Source organism: Ranitomeya imitator, chromosome 3 (genome assembly GCF_032444005.1).
Source record: "Ranitomeya imitator isolate aRanImi1 chromosome 3, aRanImi1.pri, whole genome shotgun sequence".
Taxonomy (NCBI): domain Eukaryota; kingdom Metazoa; phylum Chordata; class Amphibia; order Anura; family Dendrobatidae; genus Ranitomeya; species Ranitomeya imitator.
Genome location: NC_091284.1, coordinates 380,846,919 through 380,865,326, shown reverse-complemented (window position 1 = coordinate 380,865,326; position 18,408 = coordinate 380,846,919). Strand labels below are relative to the sequence as shown.

Sequence of the window (18,408 nt, the reverse complement as noted above, 5' to 3'; positions counted from 1 at the left end):
AGACTCCATGAGTTATATCTGTAGCGCAGCGTATATGTGTTTGTTTGTCTGTTAGTCTGCACCTTGCACTTTTTGTACCTATTTTAATCGGTTTAGTAAAAGTTATGTTTTAGTCCTATAGGAGTTGTCATTGACAAAAGGCACTGAAGTCTTCAACAGACACCTAGCAGTTATGTTGCCCTGTATTTTCTATGATCAGCCAGGCAAAACTGACAGCTGCAACCCTCAGCTGTCATTGTTAGCAAGGCTGATTATCAAGAATAGAGGGGGCTCCATGCTGTTTTTTTTAAATTTAAATAAATAATTAAAAAAAAAAAAAAAACCTGTGGGGTCCCCCCCCCCCCCGTATTTTTGACAACCAGCCTTGCTACAGCTGACAGCTGAGTACTGGTATTCTCAGACTGGTAAGGGGCCATAGATATTGCCCCCCCAGCCTAAAAATGGCAGTCTGTCGCCTCCCAGAAAAGGCACATCTATTAGGCCGGCCTCACACTAGCGAGCTTTACGGACGTAAGAGTGGTGCTGAAAATACGGATTGCATACGGTACAATGCTTCTCTATGCCCCTGCTCCTATCAGCCGTATTTTACTGATCCGTATTATACGGTCTTCTACAGCCGTAGAAAATCGCAGCATGCTGCGTTTGTCACCGTATTGCGCAAAAAATCCGCCAATGAAAGTCTATGGGGGCCAGAAAAATACGGATTACACACGGACCAGCAGTGTGACTTGCGTGAAATACGCAGCGGTGTTAGAGAGAAAAGTCGGCAATTCAGCGCGGTGTACAGTAAAATCACACTGACAGCTTACAATAGAATATATATATATATATATATATATATATATATATATATATATATATATATATATATATATATATATATATATATATATATATATTATATTATATATATATATATATGACACATATGTATATATTAATATTTAATACAGCGCTAGATAGCTTTAAAGCCGGTAATTCAATTGCTGGCTTTTGCTATCTCCTTCCTAAACTCGACATGATATGAGACATGGTTTACATACAGTAAACCATCTCAGATCCCCATTTTTTTTGCATATACCACACTACTAATGTTAGTAGTGTGTATGTATAAAATTTGGGCGCTCTAGCTATTAAATTTAAGGGTTAAATGGCGGATAAAATTGGCGTGGGCTCCCGCGCAATTTTCTCCGCCAGAGTAGTAAAGCCAGTGACTGAGGGCAGATATTAATAGCCTGGAGAGGGTCCACGGTTTTTGGCCCCCCCCCGGCTAAAAACATCTGCCCAAGTCACCCCAGAAAAGGTACATCTGGAAGATGCGCCTATTCTGGCACTTGGCCACTCTCTTCCCATTCCCGTGTAGCGGTGGGATATGGGGTAATGAAGGGTTAATGTCACCTTGCTATTGTAAGGTGACATTAAGCCAGATTAATAATGGAGAGGCGTCAATTATGACACCTATCCATTATTAATGCAATAGCATGAAATGGTTAAAAAAAAAAAAAACACACATTATTAAAAATTATTTTAATGAAATAAACACACAGTTTGTTTTAATATTTTATTGCTCTCTCAATCCACCTGAAGACCCTCGCTCTGTAACAAAGGAAAGATAAACCAACAATATACATACCTTCCGATGATCTGTAACGTCCCACGATGTAAATCCATCTGAAGGGGTTAAAATATTTTACAGGCAGGAGCTCTGCTATAATGCAGCTGTGCTCGTGCCTGTAAAACCCTGGGGAATGAAGGTAATGTAGGTCAATGACCTATAGTTACTTTCATTCGCGGTGATGCGCCCTCTGCTGGTTGTTCCTGGAAAGCTCCCAGGCTCGAGTTCATATGAGGACATCCAGCAGAGGGCGCATCACCGCGAATGAAGGTAACTATAGGTCATTGACCTACATTACCCAGGGTTTTACAGGCAGGAGCACAGCTGCATTATAGCAGAGCTCCTGCCTGTAAAATATTTTAACCCCTTCAGATGGATTTACATCGTGGGACGTTACAGATCAACCGAAGGTATGTATATTGTTGGTTTATTATTTTTCCTTTGTTACAGAGCGAGGGTCTTCAGGTGGATTGAGAGAGCAATAAAATATTAAAACAAACTGTGTTTATTTCATTAAAATAATTTAATAATGTGTGTTTTTTGTTTTTTAACCATTTCATGCTATTGCATTAATAATGGATAGGTGTCATAATTGACGCCTCTCCATTATTAATCTGGCTTAATGTTACCTTACAATAGCAAGGTGACATTAACCCTTCATTAGCCCATATCCCACCGCTACACGGAAATGGGAAGAGAGTGGCCAAGTGCCAGAATAGGCGCATCTTCCAGATGTGCCTTTTCTGGGGTGGCTGGGGGCAGATGTTTTTAGCCAGGGGGGGGCCAATAACCATGGACCCTCTCCAGGCTATTAATATCTGCCCTCAGTCACTGGCTTTACTACTCTGGCGGAGAAAATTGCGCGGGAGCCCACGCCAATTTTTTCTGCCATTTAACCCTTACATTTAATAGCTAGAGCGCTCAAATTTTGCACATACACACTACTAACATTAGTAGTGTGGAATATGCAAAAAAAAAAAATGGGGATCTGAGATGGTTTACTGTATGTAAACCATGTCTCATATCATGTCGGGTTTCGGAAGGAGATGGCAAAAGCCGGCAATTTAATTACCGGCTTTCTGCTATATCGCGCTGAAATAAAATATATATATATATATATATATATATATATATATATATATATATATATATATATATATATGTTTTTATGATTTTTTTAGAACATGGATCCATTGTATATCGGTTTTGCAAGCCTGCGAGAAAATCTCGCAGTACGGATGCCATACGGATTACATACGGAGGATGCCGTGTGCAAAATACGCTGACACACCCTGCCTACGGAGGAGATACGGACCACTATTTTGGGGACCTTTCTACGTATTACGGCCGTAAATTACGGACCGTATTTTTATACGCTGAGTGTGACGCCAGCCTTAGATGCGCCAATTCTGGCGCTTTGCCCTGCTCTTTCCACTTGCCCTGTAGCAGTGGCAAGTGGGGTTCATGTCACCTTTCTATTGTCAACTTTAGCAAGGCTGGTTGTCAGAAATGGGGGAGTCCCCATGTGTTTTTTTTTTTTTTTTTTTTTTATAAATAAAGCAGTATGGGAATCCCTTTGTTCTTGATAATCAGTCTTGCTGTCAGTTTTGCCTGACTGGTTACAGAAAATACAGGGGAACCCATGCCGGATTAATTTATTTATAGCGCAGGTGACGGCTGATGAATACTCCCATCAGCTGCTCCTGCTGCCACAGTTATTAGTGGCAGCAGGTGTAGGCTATGTGAGCAGTAGTCCCATCAGCCACCGCCTGCTGTCATTGTTCTCACTTGAATACAACTCTTATTCTCCCCTGCTTGTGCTGTGCAGAGCAGGAAAGAATGATGAGAGCAGTCTTCAGCATCCGGTGCAGGGGAACAGCGCTTCCTGTACTGCTGCTTCTCAGGCACCAGTACGTGTCACATGGATGACCTCACAGTGTGTCAACTGTGTGCACGTGTGAAGGAAATTTTGCAGCCCGTGTTGCTGGTAAAATCGGACATGTCTACGTGTGGGTCACATGTTTAAATGGTTCTTGGAAACACACTGACGTGCACAGACCCATTCTAAGTGTGTAAGTGTCTCTGGTACGTGTGAAAACTGTCACCAGATACTGACGTATGAAAGATCCCAAAGGCGGGTGTCAGGATGGGTTAATAAACGTAAGGATGGAGGGAGCTATGCCAAATTTATGAAGAGGTTTTTCTCTACATTGAATTTGGTCCCGCAGTCAACTGCCTTATGCCAACACCAGAAATGTATGCCATTTCTGTTGCAAATTTGAGTTGCGCAGAAGTTTGGCAACAGGGAGTGACGAAGCGGAAAGCGAAACGTGCGTTGGTGCGTGCAGGGCAGTGGCGTCCTGATACTGGTTGGTATTGTGGTTACTTTTCTGTGGCACTTGGTCTTATATTTTATATATGGCACAAATTATTTTGGTTCTGGTATAAATTATTGTGGCTTTAGGCAGTAATATTTATTAATTACACATGTATGCACCTTGCACAAAATATTTTGTCTTTTTGCACCAATATTTTTATTAGTTTTTTGGATATATAATTTCACTAGATTGTATGAAATTTTTTGGTTTAACCTATATTTATTAGCACTTTTTTTTTTCTAGAGATCAGATGTGCCATGAGAAATCTAGTATAAAAAACCATCTGCAAATCAGGATAGAAGTGCGCTAGGTGCGTGTCAATGCACATGGACCTCTTCTTCCAAGTGCACAGAAACTCCCCCAGTGCACTTACAGCCTGACTTGCATATGGTTTCTACTCTAGATTTTTCATGACTGGCATCAGATCTCTACATTTTTATTGAGTCACAGACGCCTACACAGCATCTCCACTACGTCTATATGTAAAAGCATGCCCACAGTTTCCCATTAAGCTAATAGCGTCCTCCGTTTTAGACCCACAGATATTACTACAAATGTCCATATTCTTTTGAACAAGGTTTTAAAATTGTCTGAAATTGGGAACCTGACCTAGATAGTCACTATGAAATCTCACCGGTAATTTGGAGCTGCTCCAGGGTCACTGTATGGAGATTACAGACTTGATAAAGTGTCACCTACATATTCCAGCCCGGAGCCAAGCCAAATTTAGATGTACACTAATCCTCTGGCCCAAAGACCTATCGAATACAGTGCCTGGAAATATATCTGAGAGGCCTTTACTATTGAGAAAATGTTTCTCATCTTCTTCCTCCTTCAGTATGCAATCAATACATGGAGACACGTAGCTCATTGTGGATCCTGAGGAAGGCTGAATATTGCTTTATACATTACTAATGGAATAATAAAGGCAATTAACCAATGTAAAGTCACATCATTCCCAGCCTTTCGTAGGAGCCAGTATCCAAAATGTAAAGATTCATTAAAAAAAAAGTGGATGTAAAAAGACACAACTTACCAGACACACAAACACAGCAGCCGAGGGCGCAAACTCTTGTCACGCCACTCCTCTGAAGCGATCTAGATAAACCAGTTATCCCACTACCAACATTGTCTTACCTTTGCTCATACTACTCTGACACTTTTCTGTCAGGACCTAAACACATTCACCTGACTCCACCCCTGATCACATTAAGCGGCCATGACTATAAGGCTGCCGTCACACTAGCAGTATTTGGTCAGTATTTTACCTCAGTATGTGTAGGCCAAAACCAGGAGTGGGTGATAAATACAGAAGTGGTGCATATGTTTCTATTATACTTTTCCTCTAATTGTTCCACTCCTGGTTTTTACAAATACTGAGGTAAAATACTGACCAAATACTGCTAGTGTGACGGCAGCCTGATTATGACAAGCTGGACTCCACACATCCTTGGAATACTGATCGAATGAAGCATGGTGGACAGCTGCAATGTGTCCAACGGAATACCAGTCCACCACCAGATTGGAGGCGGCAGACTCTTTGTGGTTTAGTGACCCCACCAATTTTACAATTCAATGGAAGGCCATATTATCCCACCCCAAAAAAAAAAAAAAATTCCACAAGCGTTTTTGGTGGCAACCTATAAAGATTGCTATGGGACTACACACTGGCTCTGTAAGGCATCAAATTTTTTTTTACGCACCCATTGACTTGAATAAGTGAGTCTCCTCCAATTTAGGGAAGAAACTGGTGCATGTTGCGATTTTTTTTTTTTTTTTCATGCACATTGGGCCAGTGAATAAAGTCACTCATCTGCACTGCCCCAGTGTATGACATTGTCCCGAGGACGGTATGTTTTTTCCACGGACAGCACTCAGACTGAAAATATGATGGTGTGAACGAGTCCAAAGGCTACGTTTCACGTGGGCGCTGAATTTATCGGACCAGTCAGCTCCGTGTGCCTGCCTGTGCGCAGAAGCTGCTTGCTATCTACATACGCTAGTCTTGTGCAGAATTCAGACCAGACTAGTATACGCTGTGAATTTTTTTTTTTACATCCACCTGAGGTCCGTGTGAAAAATATCCTGTGAGCGCCAGCAGACAGGCTAACATCAGTCCATTTTTTATACGGACAGCACTTGGACTGATCATATGTTTGTGTAAACATACCCTAATGGTACGTATATTCGGTCTGAGTGATAGTGTAAAAAAAGGATTTCACACGGACAGCAGTCATACCAATATTATCCTATGGGCTAGTGCACAAGGGGGGCTTCTCACATGGACCTCAGGTCTGAAGCATGCTCTGGTGTGGTCCGATTAATGGACCAGAATAGCGCATGTAAATATCAGGCACCTACAGCAATGATCCGTTATATGTCCGCAGAGAAAATAGTCATGTATTTCAAATCATGGGCTAAATATACTGTGGCAATTTGCATTAAAAAACTGTCTTTCGTGACTTTAAACACTTTTTGTATTTTCCGTTTTTTTGGATTGTGTAAAAGGCCATTAATTTTTTTTATTCACAAATGTTTTACATCTTTTTTTTTCATGACTAAGAGCTCGCTCACACGATTGATGATTTTCTCTTTCGAGAGAATGAGCTCGATTATGGTAATGATACTAGGCTTTAACTCTGATGTGAGTTTGATCAGAGTGTCACTTTACCGTGATCCAATTTTCTCGAATAAGAGAATCGTATCACAGCTGCGGAGAAGATGGAGAACCTAATTTCTACACCTTCTCCATTGTCTATGTCCACGTAAATCGGACACCACTCTGATTTGCGGAGCCACTCGCAGCATGTTGGGATTTTCTACACAGTCTGTAGGAAAAATCACAGATCTGCACTGCCCCGAGGTAACCATTGGGGCAAGTGCTATCCGATAAAACATCTCATAGCACTTGTCTGAGTTATACGGCAGTGCGTGCAACACCTAACTGTGGTTTCACATTGTATTGCTCAGATAAAGCCATTTGACTTCCGGGGCTTGGATGTTACTGGATTGTTGTTGGGTGCCATGTTGCTTTTTCAGCGCCTTTGAAATACTAGGAATATGTAAAACCTCCATTTTTCCATTGATAGTCAACAGACCTGAGTAGTGATTTTTTTTTTTTTTGCAGGATGAGATAGTTTTTATTGGCGCCTTTTGTGGGGATATAATATTTTTTAATAGCTTTTTATTCTGATTTTTGGGAAATAGAATGAACAGCAATTCAGGAAATGTCTTTAACCCCTTAACGAACAGAGATATTTTTTATTCTGCATTTTTGTTTTTTGCTCCCCTTCTCAGAGCCATAACTTTTTTTTTTTTGTCAAAATGTCCGTGTGAGGGTTTTTTGCAGGACAAGTTGTACTTTTGAACAACATCTTTGGTTTTACCATGTCATGTACTAGAAAACGGGAAATAAATCCAAGTGCGGTGAAATTGCAAGAAAAGTGCAAGCCCTCACATGACTCTGTGAGCCAAAATATGGAAAAATTATAGTTCTCAAAATATGATGATGCAAAACTAGTTTTTGCAATACAAAGCATCTTTTATTGTGTTTTACAGCAGCCAAACATAAAAACCCAATATAAATCTGGTACCGCTGTAATCGCACTGAGCCAAAGAATAACGTCAACTAACCACTTATACCACACGAGGAGTGGCGTAAAAAATAAATAAAACCAATTCTTCACCTGCTGTTGATTTTTTTCATTCTGCCTCCCAAAGATCGCAGTAAGGCTCTGCACACATTTATCCTTCACTCTGCGCTGAGCGCTTACACCGGGGTTTCCTTCTAAATCTCTGAAATACGCCATTCAGACGGAACCTCTGGCAGAAGATTCCCTATGAGGCAAATGGAGGCACTGTGGTTGCTGTCTGACCTGTGATCCAGCGGTGCCCGTCTTTTTAGGATTGCATAAAAGTTCCATCGGCCACCGTTTTGTGCACTTCTGAAAAGGACACCGCTGAAGAGAGGCCAGACGGAGTCCAGAGTAACTCTGCTGCCTCAATATAGTGAATGGGTCTATCGGGGTTTCATCTGAATCACGTCACTCAGAGATTTAGATGGAGACCCCAAAGTAAGTGCTCAGGTTAGCGCACCGGATAAATGTGATCCCAAACATTGTGTAAAATGTTCCCAATAAAAGCTTCAACTCAATCCACAAAAAAGGAACCCCACACTCAGGTCTGTCTCCTCACCATCCAAAGAAATTCAACAAATACTCCAATCCCAAATCCAAATGCCCACTCCATTCTGAGCCTCACAGTGTACCTAAACCACATATAGCATTCACACGTTTGGCATTTCTGAAGCGATGAGAGCGATGAGGGTTCATGTCTCCTGAAGCACAGGCTGGGCATAATGTACTGGTGTCTGCAACATACTGGTCACTACTGTGTACTGCTCATTACAATGGCAGTTTGCAATTTTCACTTGCCAACATTCATTGCTGCTTGTTTCTGGAAAATATCCATGGAGTCAAAATCGGCACTACACCTGTAGATAAATTCCCAACAGGGCCAGCATTAGTGGCAGGCAGACCAGGCAGCTGCCGAGGGCTCTCCGCTCCCCCAGGGGCCCCCAGCCAGTCAATTGCCACCAGCGCCGACTCCCCCACGCCAGCGCCGACTGCCCCCACCAGCGCGCTGCATTGAACTATAACGGCATCTATGACGCCGACACAGATTAATGCAATGATGGAGAGAGCATCAGCTGATGCTCCCTCTTCCATCATTCCCCTCTGCCTCTGACACTGTGGATGCGTGATGACATCACATCATTGTGTACCTGCTGTGTGCCAGGCAGACTGCAGCCGCTGAGATTGGAGCCGTGCCGGGAGCAGCGCGGAGCACAAGGAGAGGTGAGGATTGTGGTTTTTTTTAATCTATCAATGAGTCAGTACTGAACTGTGGGGCCATTCTCGGGAGTGGGGGCTGTATTATATTCCATGGGGTGCTGTATTAGATTCTATGAGGGGCTGTATTACATTCTATGGGGGGGTTGTATTACATTATATGGGGCCGCTGTATTACATTCTATGGGGGGTGTCATACATTCTATGGGGTGCTGTATTATATTCTATGGGGGGGCTGTATTATATTCTATGAGGGGGCTGTCTTACATTCTATGGGGTGCTGTGTTGTATTAGATTCTATGAGGGGGCTTTATTATATTCTATGGGGGGCTGTATTACATTCTATGAAGGCTGTGTTACATAATATGGGGGGCTGTATTACATTCTATGGGGGCTGTATTATATTCTATGGGGGGCTGTATTACATTCTATGAGGGGGGCTGTATTACATTCTATGAGGGGGCTGTATTATATTCTATGGGGGCTGTATTAAATTCTATGGGGTACTGTGCTGTATTATATTCTATGAGGAGGCTGTATTATATTCTATAGGGGGCTGTATTATATTCTATGGGGGGCTGTATTATATTCTATGGGGGAGGATTGCATCATACTCTTTGATGGGGCTACATTATATTATATGGGAGGTGGGTTGTATTATATTCTCTGGGGGCTACATTATATTCTATGGAGGCTGTATTATATTCTCTGGGGGCAACATTATATTCTATGGGGGCTGTATTATATTCTATGAGGGAGGATTGCATCATACTCATTTATGGGGCTACATTTTATTCTATGGAGAGGTGGCCTGTATTATATTCTATGGGGGTACATTATATTCTCTGGGGGGCTACATTATATTCTATGTATTACATTTATTATGTATGTATTAAATTTATTATATTCTATGAGGGGTGATTGCATCATACTCTATGAGGGGGATACATTATATTCTATGGGAGGCTGCATTATACTATATGAGGAGGGCTACATTGTATTCTATGGAGGGGCTACATTATACTATATGAGGGGGCTGCATTATTTTTTATAGGGGGTTGCATTATATTGTATGGCAGGGCTGCATTATACTCAGGGGGCTACATTATATTCTGTGGGATGGCTGCATTATACTCTGTAGGGTGGCAGCATTATACTAAATGTGGGCTGCATTATACTGTATCGATGACTATGGGGAATACATTATACTATATGAAGAACTAAGGGGTGCATTACACTATGGGAAGTGAATTGTACTACATGGATGACTATGGCAGTGCATTATACTATATGGAGCACTATGAGGAGTGTATTATACTATATGGAGGACTGAGCAGTGTATTTTAATATATGGAAGAGTAAGAGGATTGTATTATACTATATGGAGCACTGAGGAGTGTATTATACTATATGGAGGACTGAGCAGTATTTTAATATATGAAGGACTATGAGGAGTGTATTATACTATATGGAGGGCTGAGGAGTGTATTATACTATATGGAGGACTGAGGAGTGTATTACACTATATGGAGGACTGTGGGGAGTGTAATATACTATATGGAGGACTATGGGGAGTTCTCAGTTGATTCTTTCTCAGTTGATGTAAAGAGGCCGGGAAACAAGCGAATGACTTCAATATTGTTGATCACGTTCGTTTAGCGTCCTGAACTCCCCTGACGAAGCTGCGGTGGCAGCAGCGATACGCATGGGGCCTTTACCTCACCCCCTAGGCTTGCATGGCTTTATTTTATAGCCTGTTCTGAGTTTATCATGGGACTTCACCCGCTCCCATCCTTTAGGCTTTGATAGCCTTTTTGTTATCCTCAGGCCACCTTGAGTGATTACTTATCAGGTTGTATATTTCCTTCTTTTGACATCTTGATCTTTTTTGTCAGTATTGGATTTTCCATTTTCCCCTTACTCCATCTATGGCTCCGTTTGTAGGACCTTCTCCCCATATTATCTGAGATCATATACCAGAGCTGTCTTGAGTAGAGGCACATAACTAGGCCGGTTTCACACGTCAGTGGCTCCGGTACGTGAGGTGACAGTTTCCTCATGTACCGGTGCCACTGACACACGTAGACACATTAAAATCAATGCATCTGTTCAGATGTCATTGATTTTTTGCGGACCGTGTCTCCGTGTGCCAAACACGGAGACATGTCAGTGTTCGTGGGAGCGCACGTAATACACGGACCCGTTAAAGTCAATGGGTCCATGTAAAACACGTACCGCACACGGACGTTGTCCGTGTGCAGTCCGTGTGCCGTGCAGGAGACAGCGCTACATTAAGTGCTGTCCCCCCCACAGGTGCTGAAGCCGCGATTCATATCTTCCCTGCAGCAGCGTTTACTGTAGAGAAAATATGAATAATTGTGTTTAAAATAAAGATCTATGTGCCTCCCGCCCTCCCACCCCCTGTGCGCTCAAATCCCCCCCCGCTGTTCTGAAAATACTCACCCGGCTCCCTCGCTGGCTGGCGCTGCTTCCTGTTCTGGCCGCATCTTCTACTGTATCAGTGGTCACGTGGTGATAAATTTTATATTATTGGGCAGTGAAAAAAATTACATTTTCACACTGAAAGATGAGTAAAAATGGCAATAAAATTTAAATGTAGAAATACCCTACATGTGGCTGTGCAGTACATACTGCTTAGCAATATGATGAAACTCTGGAGGAAAGGAGTTCTATTTGCCTCCTGGAGCGCTGATATTCCTAGAACAGTTTGTGGACTCCATATACAGAGCCACTAAGTGCTAAAAGAGCAGAATTCCCCTTCAAGTGACCCCACTTTGGAAACCCTTTGGAAATTGATCTACAGGTGTAGTGACAATTTTGATTCCATTGGTGTTTTCAAAGAGCAAGCTGCGGTGGAAGTTGCTGAGTGAAAATTGCATACTGCTGCTGTAGTGACCAGTACGTTGTAGTGACCAGTATGTTGTAGTGACCAGTATGTTTTAGTGACCAGTATGTTGTAGTGACCAGTCCGTTGTAGTGTCCGTACATTGTGCCCAGCTTATGCTTATGGAGACATGCACCTGGAAATTAGGTGGTCTCTCATTGCTACAGAAATGCCAAACCTGGACGCTAAATGTGGTTTAGGAACACTGGGGCTCAAAAGGAGGGAGGCATTTGGATCTGTGGGCGCAGAATTTTCAGAATTTCTTTTGGGAGATGAGGAGCCATTTTGCTTTTCCAGAGCCTTTGTACCATCAGTAACGTTGAAGCGTCCTATATTTCCATTGACAGATGATGGATCTGAGTGAGGGCTTTTTTCATGGATTGATTTGAAGATTTTATTGGGAACATTTTATATAACATTTTGATATCACGTTTATCCTGTGCCCTATGCTGAGCACTTACATCAGGATTTATATCTAAATCTCCAAGTTACATGATTTAGATGAAACCCATGAAGGATCCATTCACTATAATGAGGCAGCAATGTCACTCTGGACATCGTCCAGCCTCTGTTCAGCATTGTCTTTTTTTTCAGAAAAGCACAAAATTGTGGTGGACCACGCTTCTATGCACACCTGACAAGACAGACACCGCCAGATCATAAGCCAGCTGGCATCCACAGTGCCTCCTTCTGCCTGACTATAAGGAATCTTCCGCTGGGGGTTCCGTCTGAATTGCGTATTTCAGAGATTTATATGGAAACCCGGTGTTAGCACTCAGCGTAGAGCACAGGATAAATGTGAACTGAGCCTTACCTTTAGGGCTCTTTCATACGTCAGTGTGCTGACAGTTTTCGCACGTACCGGAGAAACTTACACACTGTGAAGGGTTGACTCACTCCGCTGCCTCACAAGGTAGTCACAGGAACAGTTCTGGTAGTAATTCACCTGCTGGTTTATTGTAGATGGCATAACCCTTAGCAGGGTTCAGAAAAATAAACATGGCCCCTCTGGCATAACGGTAAAACAAAGATAAAGTCTATCAGAGTACTTGTCCTGCAGGTTTCACTGCGGGTAACACACATCGTCCTTAGCTCCAATGGGAGCCACGTGGGAGTTCCACCTCTCTCCCAATACACCACACAGACTGAACCACAGGTCCAGGTATATATCACATGTACTGGTCATGTGATCATGACCTCACTACAGGTCCTCAAACTCCTGCAGGGAAAGGGGAACGGTGAGCACACTCCCTCCCGCATTGCGGGTCCTCACATGAAAAAAGCCCATTGAACTTTGTACATGGCCTCTCAGCACCTAGTGTGCTGGAAACACCAAAACACTCCGGTTTCACCTCACTGACCACTGCATGCGCAGTGACATGTGAAACACCCCAGGTAACCGGTTGTTACAGTGATGTTGCCTTCCTTTCGGGAAAGGTAATGTCATGCTTTGAGGTAAGGAGAATTCCCTTTACCAGATAAAGCACCTACATGCAACACATTCTGAATCCAGGCCAGAAGGGGGAGCTCTAAACCCGGATTCAGGGGAGCTTCCCCCAGATATATGTATTCTGGTCTGGAGAAGGAGTTAGTTAGTCTGTTGGAGGGAGTTGGAGAGAGAAGTTGGAAGAGAGAGGAGTGTGAGGAGAGAGTAGGGCCGTGCAGCCACGAGTGTGCTGCAGCTCCAGGACTGAAGAGAACCAGAAACGTTGCAGTGATAGTGAGCATTTGAGAGGAGAAACAAAGGAGAAGCAAGAAGCTTGGAGGGGAACTGTAACTGGGCACCCTCTGAGCTAGAGCGCAGGAACCGGGTATCGGGAGCCCAAGGCTGTGTCGTACTTCAAGTCTCACAGCAGAACTGGAAGGACAGAGGATTGCAAGTTATCTGTCCACATCCACACCCAAAGGTGCAGCAGTACACAGAGAGCCCGGGTCATAATACAGACCCTGTAAAAAGGCTTGCATTGCCCACCATACGGACTACACGTCACAACACCTGTTGCTGGTACCCTGGACTGTGGCTTACTACAACCAGTAAACCAGGTAAAGAGACTGTATTCCTGTGTCCTCTGTTTGTTTGCGGCACCACACCATCTTGGCCCAAACACACCAAGAGCCCTGGGGACCCCGCTTCACCTGTGGGAAGCAACACCATCTTTGCTGCAGCACCATCACCCCCAGAGGAGCCCTTTAGGCAGCGTCGGTCACCCCTGACCGAGTACCACAGATGGCGTCACAAATTTTTATTATTTTCACAACCCGTTTAAAGACCATCCTTTTTACTTGGGTGCCCAGGGCCAAGGACCGGGTTGCCGCCACCGTGACCACCCTTTTAACAACGACCGGACCCAGTGCCGAGTACCCCTAGGCCCTGTGGGCGTTCCACGAGTACCTCCGTTACTCTACACAGAAAGTGACTCTGTCATAACACATATACCCATTCAAGTGAATGGATCTGTGCAGGTTAATGCATCTCCAAGGATCGTGTGTCCATGGGCAAAATACTTTGACATGTTCATTTTTTAACATCAGCAAAGGCCGCAAAATGTCCCACACATGTGCACACCAATGAGACACAGTGGCATGTATCGATTCCTGGGAAGCAGCGTTACTGTTAGCGCTGTCTCTGGTGCTGGGTAGTGAAGACAGCTCTCATCATTCTCCCCTGCTTGCTCTATAATCAGCGGTAGCACGGTGGCTCTGTGGGTCCTGGGTTCAAATCCCACCAAGGACAACATCTGCACGGAGTTTGTATGTTCTCCCCTTGTTTGCGTGGGTTTCATCCGGGTACTCCGGTTTCCTCCCACACTCCAAAGACATACTGATAGGGAATTTAGATTGTGAGGCCCATTGGGGACAGCAATGATAATATGTGCAAACTGTAAAACGCTGCGGAATATGTTAGCGCTATATAAAAATAAAGATTATTATTATGTTGAGAATTGTATTCAACTGATAACAGCAAGTGCAGGTTGATGATGAGTCTACTATTCCCATCAGCCTACAACTGCTGCTGCTAATAACAGTGAGAGCAGCCGGTATCTGATGGGAGTATTCATCAGCCGGCGCCTGTGCTATGAACAAATACATGTTTTTTTAAATGGCATGGGTTCCCCAGTATTTTTGATAACCAGCCAGGCAAAACTGACAGCTGCGGGATGCAACCGTCAGTTTTTGCAAGGTTTGTTTATCAAGAATAGAGGGGTCCCCAAACTGTTTTTTAATTATTTAAATAAATAATTTAAAAAACGGTGTGGGGTCCCCCCATTTTTGCCAGCCTTGTTAAAGTAGACAGCTGCGGGCTGGTATTCTCAGGCTGGTAAGAAGCCATGGATATTGCCCCCAGCCTAAAAGTAGCAGCCCGCAGCTGCCCATAAAAGGCGCGTCTATTCTAGAGTTTTGCCTGGTTCTTCCCACTGGCCCTCTTGGCATTGGAAAGTGGGGTTCATATTTGTAGGGTTGATGTCACCTTGGTATTGTCTGGTGACATCAAGCCCACGGATTAGTAATGGAGAGGCATCTATAAGACCTATCCATTACTAATCCTATTTGTATGGTAAATAAACACATAGCAAGTATAAAGTCTTTTATTTGAAATAAAAACAAAACACACTTTTCCATTTTATTTAAAAATAACAAACTCAGTTATACTCACCTACCGCCCATTCCATTGAAGCCCTCCTCTCCTGTAATAAAACAAAAATAAAAAAACAACCATATCCCTCACCTCTCCGCCGCTCTGTCCCATGTCTGGGGATAAATGGTTTTCAACCTGGGCGATGCCAAGATATGACCATCCAGGCTGAGAACCACTGATGAATGAGCTGCTGCTAGTGCCGCTGTTCTGTCTTCCTCCACGTAGGATGCTGTGTGGATTCCAACATACGGCTAAACCTTCATCCACATCCCAGTAAACAGACTGTGTTGATGCTTAAGTCTTATTTATTAGGGTGATGATAACCAAAACTATAACGTTGAACAACAATGGTGGACAGTATTCATAGTAGATGATCGAATAGTGAATGATGTTGATGTACAAAGTGGATGTTCAGTGAATAATCATAGTGGATGACTGATCATAGTGGATGACTGGTGAAAAACTGTAAAGAATAACAGCATTTCAGTATATGCACATACAGGGTGCAATCACATAAATAACTGGGACATAACAGCAAGAATTATACAGAGTGCATTACACAGTAATTCTAACAGCACTGCCCTATTCTATAAAAGAATGCATCTATCTAAATGCAGAGTACACATTAACCTAACTGCAAGCTGCAAAGCACATCTGCCTAACTATATCTGACTATAGGAGCTGCATAAGGCTTAAATACTAACACAAACATAAGATAATAATAATCTTAATCTTTATTTTTATAGAGCGCTAACATATTCCGCAGCGCTTTACAGTTTTGCACACATTGTCATCACTGTCCCCGATGGGGCTCACAATCTAGAATCCCTATCAGTATGTCTTTGGAATGTGGGAGGAAACCGGAGTGCCCGGAGGAAACCCACGCAAACACGGAGAGAACATACAAATAAGATGCATTATACCTTTACAAACGTACCGAGATCCGTTAGGACAGGGGTAAGAAAGTAAGCGAGACAGGAGCACGTGTGCCTCTCTGCAGATCTGAGGAAAAATGGCTACTGAAGCTTGTCTTCACAAGAAGAATGTGGGCGGAACTAACCCATAAGACATTGCTCTTAGGAGGGAAAGGTTGGTAAACAACATGAAAAGTAGGCAACTGATGACCTCCAGTGGCCACAACTTGAACAACATGATAATTAACTCTCTGCACATTAAGATGGGCAGAACACTCCCCGCTTGGCATCAATAGATGCCACAATTAGGTTCTTTTGGGGAAAATAATAATACAAGCTCGGTAACGGGCCTGAGGAACAGTTTGTTTTCTCCAAGCTTGCACACTCTGACCTCTACTTTCCGCACTTTCCCATCTTTACTGGGAAGGGTCTTAATGACTAGGCCGAGTGGCCACTCGTTCCGATGTGACTGACTGTCTTTGACGAGTACAGCATCGCCAGATTGAATGTTTGGACGGTCTTTCTGCCACTTTGTCCTGGTTTGCAGAGTGGAGAGATACTGTTTCCTCCATCTATTCCAGAAGACGTTGGACACGCTTTGTACTTGCCTCCATTGTCGTCTGTAGAGGTCTTTGTCACTGAATTCTCCGAGTGGAGCTTTCGGGACACAGGTTTTCTGTGTGAGTAACATTGCAGGAGTAAGGATAGATGGATCTCCAGAATCACTAGAAAGTACTGTCTTGTAGGACTGGGTTACATGAAATAGACAAGCTATAGCTCGAACGAGTGACTTCCAGGTGGAGAACCTGTTGAACCGGTGAGATTCGAGGTGGCAGCTTGAAATCTCTGAATGTAGAGCAGACACTTGAGGACGGATCTCTTCGTCTGTGTCTGGACCCACTAGTTCGAAAGTTTCAGGCCTGCTGATGTGGGACATCGAATGGTACAAAGAGGTAGGACCTGTGAACCATGAAGTGTCCTTCAGATGACTGGGTGCAACGGATCTAGTCGCGTGGTCTGCAGGATTGTGGTGAGTAGGTACGTAGTGCCACTGATTAGGGTCGGTGGATCTTCTTACCCGAAGTACCCGGTTGCTGACGTAGACGTAGAAGCGTCGTGTCTCGTTACAGATGTACCCCAGTACCACCTTGCTATCGGTGTAGAACTCTGCATCCCCGATCTTCAGGCCCATCGCATCCGAGACCAGCTCGGCCAACTCAACTGCGAGGACAGCAGCACAGAGTTCCAGTCTGGGTATCGTGTGTTCATGAAGTGGTGCCAATTTCGTCCGGCTCATAACGAACCCGATATGGCATTGTCCGCTTACGTCTGTGGATTTGAGGTACGCTACTGCTGCAATCACTTTGACTGATGCATCACAGAAAATACAAAGTGTTTGCGTTTTGACCTCTGTGGATGGCACAGGAGCATACAGTCGTTTCACACGAAGGTTGGTCAGGGCTTCAAGAGACTTCCTCCACTCTGCCCACAGGTCAGCCTTTCCCGCTGGAAGTGGATCATCCCAATCAGTAGTGTCTTGGGTGAAGTCCCTGAGCATCAGCTTTCCTTGGATGGTTACTGGAGCTACGAACCCCAAGGGGTCGTATAAACTATTCACGAAGGAAAGAACTCCTCTGCGCGTGAAGGGTTTCTCATCCTTGCTGATCTGAAAGGTGAAGGTATCTGTCTTCAGGTCCCACAGCAATCCAAGGCTCCGCTGCAGGGGGTCGATGCTGAGGTCTAAATCCTTTAGATCGCTGGAATAGTCTTCAGAGGGAAAGGCTTCCATCAACTCTCGGCTGTTGGAAGAAATCTTGTGTAACCTTAGGTTAGACTGAGCGAGCATGTCACGAGTCCTCTTTAGTAGACTGATTGCGGCCTCACTTGTCGGTGTGGACTTCAAACAGTCATCCACGTAAAAATCCTTTTCCACAAAGGACCTGATGTCCGAGCCATACTCTTCTTCACCCTTTTTGGCAGAATGTCGGAGGCCGTAGATTGCGACCGCTGGGGAAGGACTGTTCCCAAAGATGTGTACCCGCATCCGGTACTCTGCGATGTCTTCGTCCGGGTCGTTGTCACGGTACCAGAAGAACCTCAGGTAGTTTC

General features: G+C 43.8%; 1 protein-coding gene across 1 annotated transcript in view; it reads right to left on the bottom strand.

Moving 5' to 3' along the window:
- Positions 1-5,137, bottom strand: part of LOC138670004 (cell cycle control protein 50B-like) — a 90,700-nt gene extending 85,563 nt beyond the window's left edge. The window contains exon 1 of the mRNA XM_069756961.1: positions 5,030-5,137. The gene's annotated coding sequence lies outside the window, so the exon portion shown is untranslated. The remainder of the gene's footprint in view (positions 1-5,029) is intronic.
- Between the last annotated feature and the right edge of the window lie 13,271 nt (positions 5,138-18,408).